Source organism: Pipistrellus kuhlii, unplaced genomic scaffold (genome assembly GCF_014108245.1).
Source record: "Pipistrellus kuhlii isolate mPipKuh1 unplaced genomic scaffold, mPipKuh1.p scaffold_m20_p_27, whole genome shotgun sequence".
NCBI classification, from domain to species: domain Eukaryota; kingdom Metazoa; phylum Chordata; class Mammalia; order Chiroptera; family Vespertilionidae; genus Pipistrellus; species Pipistrellus kuhlii.
The window spans coordinates 1,726,049-1,735,657 of NW_023425526.1; the positions used below are offsets into that span (position 1 = coordinate 1,726,049).

Consider the following 9,609-nt stretch of genomic DNA (forward strand, 5'->3'; position numbering starts at 1 on the left):
TGTTGGATGAGTTAAAAGGAAAAAGACAATTTCACACACCAATGGAAAAAGTAGAAACTGAGAAAGCCTCTTGAAAGTGGGGGGCAATTTGGTAAAATTATCAATTTAAAATTACTCTTTGGCCCAGAAATTCTACCTCTAGGGATGTAGAAGACTGAAATATCTACGAGTAACAATGATACTGTTCACAGATTCCCCACTATTTTTAGAGCAGAAAATTGGAAACAACCTAAATGTGTCCTTCAAGAAAGAATAGTTAAGCTATGGTACATCCACACTCTCGAATACAGACAGAGAAAGAGGCACACTCCTCATGTCAGTACATACAGGTCTCCAGGCACAGTACTAAATTTAAAAAACAAATGTGAGAAAATTCTGTGTGACGCATTTGTCCACTGAAAAGGCCTAGAAGCACTGGCACCCAGGAGCAATGCACACACCTCACACCCAGATCTTGGTTTCTAAATACCATTCTCCACTGAAAGAACCAAGACTCTGGAGAAATGGCTGGTTCCAGGGCTGGAATGTACAGGTTGAAGATATTGTGCCAGCAGGTAAAGCAATTCTCAAAGAATGAAGAGGATGTGTAAAAAGGGCAAATGAGTCAGCATGATGGGCCCCTGCAGGCCAAGTCTGGGACAATTTAAGCAACACAATGAACAATGAGAGTAACAGACTTATAGATGTAGAAAAAAGCTATGGACTGGGAAATCCCATCTGTCAACTACCAACATACGTGATTCAGGTAAGACTCATCAATGGATTGTAAGAGAGTGAAGAAAGTGTGAAGAGTAACACACAGTCTCAAGTTGTCTTACCATGAGGTATAAAGTAACTAGAGAGATGAAAATGGTTAACTTTCCTGTGAGGGAACATGGTGCCTTAATCAAGGGATGAGTTAGTATGACCAGTGACAGGGACTAGTGACAGCATATGGAACATGCTAAGACAGCTGCTCAAAAAAAAAACAGTAAGGAGAGCAAGGTGTGCATATGTATGAAATATAAGTAAATTCCTGAGGGTTAGGTCCATGATGGCACTTCCATTAAAAGCACAGAGACAAAACAAGGTTGGCTGTCTTGGGGTTCATTCTGGCCTCCCCAGAATACGTTATCCTCACAGACTTTCTGCTCCAGGACACTGGGAAAAAAGCTGTTTTAAATGCTCCCTCAAGACCACTTCATCACTCACGTTCCACGAGAAGCAATGACATAATCAAGCCTCCTTCACTGCAAATTCGTGCTCATTTTCTCTCCGCGACAGCTGAGCATCTTAACACCGTGAGTTGCTGAGGATGCTATAAGGACTTGCCTGGGAATAGCTATGTACATAATCTGGAAGGAAGGTTTTTGTAAGAAACCAGAATAACAGTCTTGGTCCAGAGTCTCCTTCTCTGCTCTGTCTGGTTGGGTTCCTGAGATGTTCAGCCATGGGATGCGGGTCGGGGGTCAGTTGGCCTCACACGCCTTTCCATTCCGTGCCTCTGGTGCATTTGCAGGTCTGCTGGCTGGGAAGTGCTCCAGCAGGCAGCTGGCTAAAGGGACTTTGAGGGCCAACAGTTCTCTCTGTATCGTACATCCTGCCTCGCTGGTGCTTCACAGTTCACAACGCACTCTCATGTACATTATTTTATTTTACCCCTTCCTTAAGGTGATTAAAAACAAAAAATCCTAACATTCAGTTGAACAGCCTTATGACAAAATATCAGTTTTCAAAACAATGTGACAAACTATGTCCCCGGTTGACTTAGAATCTACTTGGGAAACAGGACTTGTGCCTGGGGAGATAAACACTGAGATGGCATGAGCCAAATAAAAAAAGAGATAAGTAGCTACTAGAATTAGTATGATTAACTCTGTCGATGAGTTAATCCCGCCCTCCTTTGTCTTTGCATCTGTCCAGCATCCATCCATTCAAGCCCTGTCTTCCGGACAAACCATCCTGGTAACACCGGCTTGTTGCACTGCAGGCGTGTGTACTGGGCGCAGCACCCCAGGGACCGGACGTGGCCTTCTGACACCAACCCCCCATCAGAACAACCACGCTTTCCCATGTGGGCACCATGATTGTCTTCCTTCAAAGAAACCAATAACAACCTTCTAGGAGTAAACATTTCTGCAAAGAACTCCCCAAAAGAAAGGCCCTCGCCTAGATCCAAGGTAAAAATTCCACTTAAAGAAAATTCCTCTCATCCATAGAAAAATTAGGCTTACTTCTTCACCGATGCCAAGGGCGTGGGAGGTTCCAAAACACTTCAGAACAGGAGTTAGCAAGTGGCAGGTCCAGGATCACACCCAGCGGGACTGCTGTCCCCCCTCCGCGGCTTGCCCACAGTCCACACCCTCCACTGTGAGCCCAGACGAAGCAGGCAACAATTTCACTGCAACATTCAAATGCCACCCCACCCCCTCGCCCGGTTTAGGTGCCCTGAGGGGCAGGTGACAGATGAAACATGCCTCTTAGCAGCCCCCACCACCCCCAACACAAAACATTCAGAAGCAAAGCAGAAACCTAGAAGACGGGCCTTCCCACTGCCCATACTGATTTCCTACCCAAAGGAGTACTTTCTGATCTGTCAGTATAGCCGAACCCGGGCGGGAGGAACGCACCGTTATGTAATGTCAGAGGGCAGGCCACAAGGGGAAGGGAAAGCGGGCCCACACAGACATCCTCTACCTTTGACACAGTGTTTCAGTCTCCTATGGCCTACACATGATGGCTTTTCCCGGGAGGTGGTCCCAGCTCCCTGCATATGTCTCAGGTCTCCGTTTACTGACAGGCAACGCCAGAAAGAAAGAAAATACAAAAAGCAAAGATGCCAGAGATGCTGTCGGGGGTTAGGGGCCGGCGGCGAAGGGCAGCGTTGCGAAGATGGACGGAAGATGTCCCACGTATATTTACACCCAACATGTTTACATCCTCAACACGGCGAGGCCCTCCACGCCCGGCATCGCCAGAAACGCAGGAGACGCACCGGCGGTGCCGGTCCGCGGTCCTGGCCCGGACGCCGGTCTGCAGCGCCCGCGCGCGGGGCCGCCGGGTCTCGGAGGACGCGGCCGCGGTACCCCGCCGCGCTGCGAATTTCCATGACAACGCGGCGTCCCCGCGGCCGGCGGCCGGCGCCCGGTGTCAGGGATGCGCGCCGCCCCCCGCGACGGGCATCCGGGTCCCGGCTCCGCCGCGCCCCCGGCCACCTACCTGGGCCGCCCCGGCCCGCGGCGCCCGCCCGCTGCCCCGCCGTCGGCCCGCCGGGTCGCGCGCCCGGGCCCCGCCGCTGCAGCGCCGCCGCTGAGTCGCCGAGTCGTGGGCTCCGGCCCGGCTCCAGGCGCTGGTCCTCCGGCTCCGGCCGCCGACCCGCCGCCGCGCCACAGCCCGCACCCGGCTCGGCCGCCGCCGCTCTGGAAGCCGGGCCACCAGCCCCGCCCCGCCCGCCCCGCCCCTGGCCGCGCATGCGCCCCGCCGGGCCCGCCCCAGACCGGCTGCAACCCGGCTCCCGGCTCCCGGCTCCCGGCTCCCGCGAGACCCGCGGCCGCGGGGCTGTCACCTGCGGGGCTCCGGGCCGCGCACCTGCCCGGCCGGTGTGAGCGCCCGGCGGGCCCCGTGCGCGGTCCTAGGAGAGCACCCAGGCCGCCCCGCCGTTTGCCCGCGGGATGAACGCTGTCCCTGAGGCAGTGCCCTCACCCCGGGGAGAAGTTGGGAAACGCCAGACTTAACCCAGAAACACGCACAAGTACCGTCTTACTGCCAAAAGCAAATAAACAAAAAGAAGAGAAACTCATAAAACCCTTCCAGAATGTGCTGGAATGTAAATGGGCATTTGTAGACTTCTCCCCCAAAGCTCTATTTTTTTTTTTACAGGAAAATAAAATAGAATTGTGGAAGAAATTTTTTATTTTAATGTAACTTTAAACCTTAATATTTCTGCTTGAGAAAGAATAAATATGGAACTGGAGATAAACATTTTATCTTGAAGTCTTCAAATTCTATCAGAAAAAAACTATTTCTTAAAAATTATTAAAAGAACCATTTTAATTCAATAAACCTTAACTCTTCTCAGCATTCACATCCCTCAGGTATGAAAGCTAGCATTTATAATTTGCCTTTAAACTAGGGGTGTCGAACTCAATCAGAGAAGGGGCCAAAATCTAAAATCCAGCCTAAATCGCAGGCCGAATGGTTTACTGAACACTCATAAACTGTCATTGTGATGGAAACGCAGCGGAGTGCAGTGATGACAGCGCGGTGCGGGCCACATTGCAAGGCCTGGCGGGACGGATTTGGCCCGAGGGCCTTGTGTTTGACACATGTGCTTTAAACGGAAATATATTAGCCTATTAAAAATAAAAGATAAACAGTTCTCTGATCTCATTTAGAATTATATCAGAGACTCCAAGTGTCACCAAAAACTAAATTCAGATAATAGTCTGGAATGAAAATAAACAAATATAAAACTGCTTTAAAGGTGTAATTTATTTTCTGACTTTTTACTTTATTTCTCCTCTGCGGAGTAGTTAATAAACAAAACACGTTTTATTACTTTTTCAAATAAATGGAAAGAAATGGCAGAACTTTAGCCCTAGGATAAAATTAAAGTCAGAAAATCAAACAAACTTGTGGAAATGCAAAAGTATTTTTATATTTTATTTTCTAAAATAAGAGTAACCAATGAGACAGCCACAGTTGGCACATTTACCCAGCCAAACTATTAATAGTGTCTCCTTTCACTCTCAAAAATGTTCTCAAAGAAGTTCAGACAATATATTTTATGGTCATGCTAGCTGTAATCAAGTTGAGAGAATTTTTAAATCTTAGCTTAAAAAGAAAAAGACACTTAAATTCACAAACATTTAAAAATAGACATCAGCTCAATTTCAACAATTTATTCATTTAACATAGTAACAAACACTGAATGAAGATCAGGCTTTTAATAACATTTGTCACTCTATTGCTGTGTGTTTAGTTAGTGGCTTTTTTATTTCTCAATATGAACAACTGTAACAAACATAGAGCCATTCTTCAAAACTATATGAAGCAAATTATCAAACATAAAATAGAAATTCTGAATTGTTAGTCACAGGAACTCAAAATAACAAAGATATATTGATTTGTTATGAAATACATACACCCACTTTTGTGGAAATGAAATTTTCTGACATTTTAGTGTTTTTGTATTCCATTATCTCTCTTCTATAGAAATGATCAGGCCATTTGCCAGTTTTTCTCATGAAGTCGTAAATCTTAAAGAGAAGCTACATTCTCCACTGGCAGCTGATATTGGCCACCTGATTTTGTGTGTAAATATCAATATATACAAAGTAACTCAGAAGTGAATCGTTGCTACACATATTCTTTTGCACTCCAGGGGGAGTCAGAAATTAACTTGATTAAAACCCACATTTCTGCAGCTCAGTGAAAAGGTCTGTCCAGACAAGACTCTTTACCTCCCCCTGGTGGAGAACTGTCATGCTGTAATGACCACATTAAAACAAAACCCTCCATGGCTATCTGCTGCAAAGCTGTTATAATAAACACAAAAATTTCTGGTGGTAAGGCAGGATGCCTTATTTTATTTTTTTAAATTACTCTATTTTTTAAATATATTTTATTTATTTCAGAGAGGAAGGGAGAGGGAGAGAGAGATAGAAACTTCAATGATAACAGAGAATCATTGACCAGCTGCCTCCTGCACACCCCATTGGGGGTCGAGCCTACAATCTGGGCATGTACCCTTGACTGAAATCGAACCCGGGACCCTCCAGTCTGCAGGCCAATGCTCTATCCACTGAGCCGAACCAGCTAGGGCAGGATGGCCTTTTAGAAGAGATCCTTCTGGGCAATGCACAACTAGAGCAACCATATGTAACAGCCCTGAATAATAGTCACTAAAAAGAAGCCAGCCATTTCTCCTGCTCCCCAGCCAAGGACTGAGCAATCTGCTCCGCTGGCGGGAACACCTGCGTGCTGCTCCAGACCCAGAGCAGGGGGCAATGCAAGCGGTCTCCTGGGGTGATTTGACAACATGATTTCCTCCTTATCCAGCCCTCAGATGAGGGATGACCCTGTCTCCCTGGAATGTTCAGTCAGCATAAAACAGGCGTGGAATGGACAATGCACAGAAAATAAAATTAAAATGACCAACAAACAAATGCGGGAAATATTAACAATCACTTGTGAACAAATTACCAATGAAACAACACTATCAGTCAAGTCCAAGTCCTCCAGCCTGTCCTTGCTTTTCTAGAGCTCTCCACTAGGAAGACTGAGAGGAAGCATGAGGGAAGAGGGACTTTCCTTTCCTGTCCAGTGCTGCCCTGGCTATGCAGCCCTAGCACTGATGGAAGATCATGACAGGGGCAGTTGGTTTCAGATCTCTTTAGGGACTTTTTTAGGGGGACTCCCAGGACCCATCTCACCCTCTTCCGATAATGCCCAAACTTCCATCTTTGCCAAACTCCGCTGAGTTCCTAAATTACCAGCAGCACCAGCAGGAGCCCTCCCCCAAAGTCCGAGGGCCAGCTCTAGGCACGTCCCTCTCAGCACCCTTCCCCTGGCTCCCCCGCTGCTCCTGCAGTTGCTCTCTCAGATAACCTCAGTGCTCTGTCCCTGTCCTTCCACCCCCCACGCCCATACAATTCATCCCTCTATTAAATTCTACTTGGTGAAATCCCTAACATATTATATATTTATCCTAATTTGTTCTTAGATTCATACGTTTAGGTCATTCCCTTTTTCTATTAAAAAGAATACTGTAATAATAAACATTTGTACCCGTCTCTGGGTACACGTAGGTGAGAGCTTTCCTATGATGTGGAGCCAGAAGAAGGGTTGCTAGGTGACAGGGATGAGCATCTTCATCTTTGCTGGACAAACTCTCGCCCTGTGCTTCAGGAAAGCACTTTTACTCTCTACTAGAGGCCCGGTGCATGAATTCATGCACCAGTGGGGTCTAATGGCCTGGCCTTCGGGATCGGGCCAAAACTGGCTCTCCGAGCCCCCTTGAGGGATCCCAGATTGCAAGAGGGTACAGGCCAGGCCAAGGGACCATACTGGTGCATGATCAGAGCCTGGGAGAGATGCAGGAGGTTGGCCAGCCAGGGAGGGATAGAGGGAGAGCTCCAGGGCATGTCTGGTCCATCTTGCTCAGTCCTGATTGACCAGACCCCAGCAGCAAGCTAACTTAATGACTGGAGCATCTGCCCCCTGGTGGTCAATGCACATCATAGAGAGTTGTTGAGCAGCCTTAGCATTTCATTAGCATACTAGAAATTCGTGCACTTGGAGGGAAGGGACGGGGGAGTCCCTCAGCCCAACCTGCATCCTCTCACAGTTCAGGAGCCCTCAGGGGATGTCCAACTGTTGCATCACTGTGCTCACCAGCCATGAGCCCGGCTTCTGGCTGAGTAGCATTCCCCCTATGGGAGCGCACTGACCACCAGGGGGCAGCTGCTGCATTGAATGTCTACCCCCTGGTTGTCAGTGCATGTCACAGTGCATGTCAGTTCCACCATCAAGTTGATTTGCATATTAGCCTTTTACTATATAGGATTGCTCTTTGATTGATTGAACAGCCAACTGGTTGACCAGACACTTAGTATATTAGGCTTTTATTATATATAGGATTTTATTCATCACAGTTTGCATTCCTCCCTCGGGTATTACTAATGGCCCAGAGACCAAAGAAGGAAGCTGCCCTGGCTTCCATGTGGTAAAATAGTGGCAGAAGGGTCTGAGGTGGACAGAGGCGGCCTGAAAAGCTGGACTAGATCCTGGCCCTGTTTAACTTTGAGGGCGGGAGCAGCAGATCTCCGAGGGCTGATGCTTTGGCAGGGGAGGAACAGGCATCTCGCTTGGTGTTACAAATATTTCCAGACATTCTTCATACTGGTTCCTGCCAAGATGCCCTTTGTCCAACTGCGTCTGGTTCCCTGAGGGCTAACAGCCTTGGGCCTTTCCAGGCTGGAGGTACTGGACTCTCCCCAAGGCTGGGTTCCACAGAGCCAGAGCCCTAGGCCTCACCTGAGTCCCACCACCTCTTACCTCCCCAGGGTTCCGCCAGGGACTCTGCGTCAGTCCATGTCCACTTCCTCCCTTTCCTGCCGTCCCAGGGCCTCTCTGTCCTCACACACACACACACACACCTCCATGAGAAGCCGTCTCCCAGCCTGGGTTCTCACGGTGGCCTTCTGGGAGACCACAAATCCTACCGCAGATTCCAAGTCAGTGAACAGGCGTCCTAACACCCTGAGACTCCGCTTCCCAACCATCAGGGCAGGTGGAGGCTAGTTTGCTGAAATTGTAATTCATTTCTTCCCCTAGGAAAATAACATGTTTATTCACAACAACTCTGTGACCTGGCAGTGTCCTCCCTCTTTCTCAGGTGAGAGAGATGAGGCCTAAGTTAAAATAACTGGCCCGAGTGGCCAGGTTAGGACTTGAACAAGAGTGGGCCTGACTTCCCACTTTCTAACTTGCTACCCAGACTCATTGGGTCGAAGCAGTGGGAAATCTGGGGTGCTTCCCCAGGCCAAACAGCCGCACACCCCGTGACGGCCCTGTCAAAGATGCCTGCAAATTTAGCGTCCCTCCTGGTATACACTTTGTATCCATCTGAATGCTCTGGCTTCTTCACTGCCACACGCTGCCACTTTGGTAGCATTTTCTTACCTGCTCCTGCCTGTGTATGGCCCTCAGGGGCGTGTGCTGGCCCTGCTCACCTGCAGCCATTCTTTCCTGGGTAGCCAGGCCGTGGCCCTAGAAACACACCCCAGTTGCATCTTCCCTTATGATAAAATTCAAAAAAATAGGAAGCAGGAATCACTCAACATTTTTTTAATCTGTCTTTATTTTTCCTGTGCAAATATAAATGGAGGCATAATTAATAGTTAAGGCTTGTAAAATATATGCGTTTTGAGAATACATTGCTAGTTGCATTTTGGTGATAATATGACCTTGCATCTTAACTTCCTTTAATAGACGGTTTACATTTATTTTTTAAAAGCTAAAATGGTTAAATGATTCATAATAAAAACCAGAAGAGACAGAAGAGACCCATCAAAATACATACTTGAAAATGCAGCACCTTTTGTATGAACTATATCATGTGGTATATGGATTACTAGAGACCTAGTGCACAAAATTCGTACATGGGGGGGGGGGGTCCCCCTCAGCCCAGCCTGCACCCTCTCCAATCTGGGACCCCTTGGGGGATGTCTGACTGCCGGCAGTCGGTTATCCCACTCACAATCCTGGACTGCTGGCTACTAATTGTTCACCTGCCTGCCAGCCTGGTCACTCCTAACACCACCCCTGCCATCCTGGTTGCCCCCAAATGCATCCCCTTCTGACCTAATTGCTCCCAACTTCCCCCCCACCATCCTAATTGCCCCCAACTCCCCCCCCACCAGCCTGGTAACCCCTCACTGTGCCCCCACCAGCCTAATAACCCCCAATTGCCCCCCCTACCAGCCTGGTTGCCCCTAACTGTCCCCCCCCCGACAGTCTAGTCACCCCACACAGCCCCCCTGCCAGCCTAATCACCCCCAACTTCCCCCCTACTGGCCTGGTCACCCCCAATTGCCCCCCTCTGCCACCCTGGTCTCCCCCTATCTC

The 9,609-nt window shown here is 48.6% G+C and overlaps 1 protein-coding gene across 15 annotated transcripts in view; it reads right to left on the reverse strand.

Annotated features, from left to right (window-relative positions):
* INPP4A (inositol polyphosphate-4-phosphatase type I A) overlaps positions 1-3,420 on the reverse strand; it is a 107,035-nt gene extending 103,615 nt beyond the window's left edge. For 9 of the 15 annotated variants that reach the window (XM_036454096.2, XM_036454093.2, XM_036454100.2 and 6 more), the window contains exon 1: positions 3,199-3,420. The gene's annotated coding sequence lies outside the window, so the exon portion shown is untranslated. The remainder of the gene's footprint in view (positions 1-3,198) is intronic. The other 6 variants (XM_036454105.2, XM_036454097.2, XM_036454103.2 and 3 more) reach the window with 1 other exon arrangement.
* Between the last annotated feature and the right edge of the window lie 6,189 nt (positions 3,421-9,609).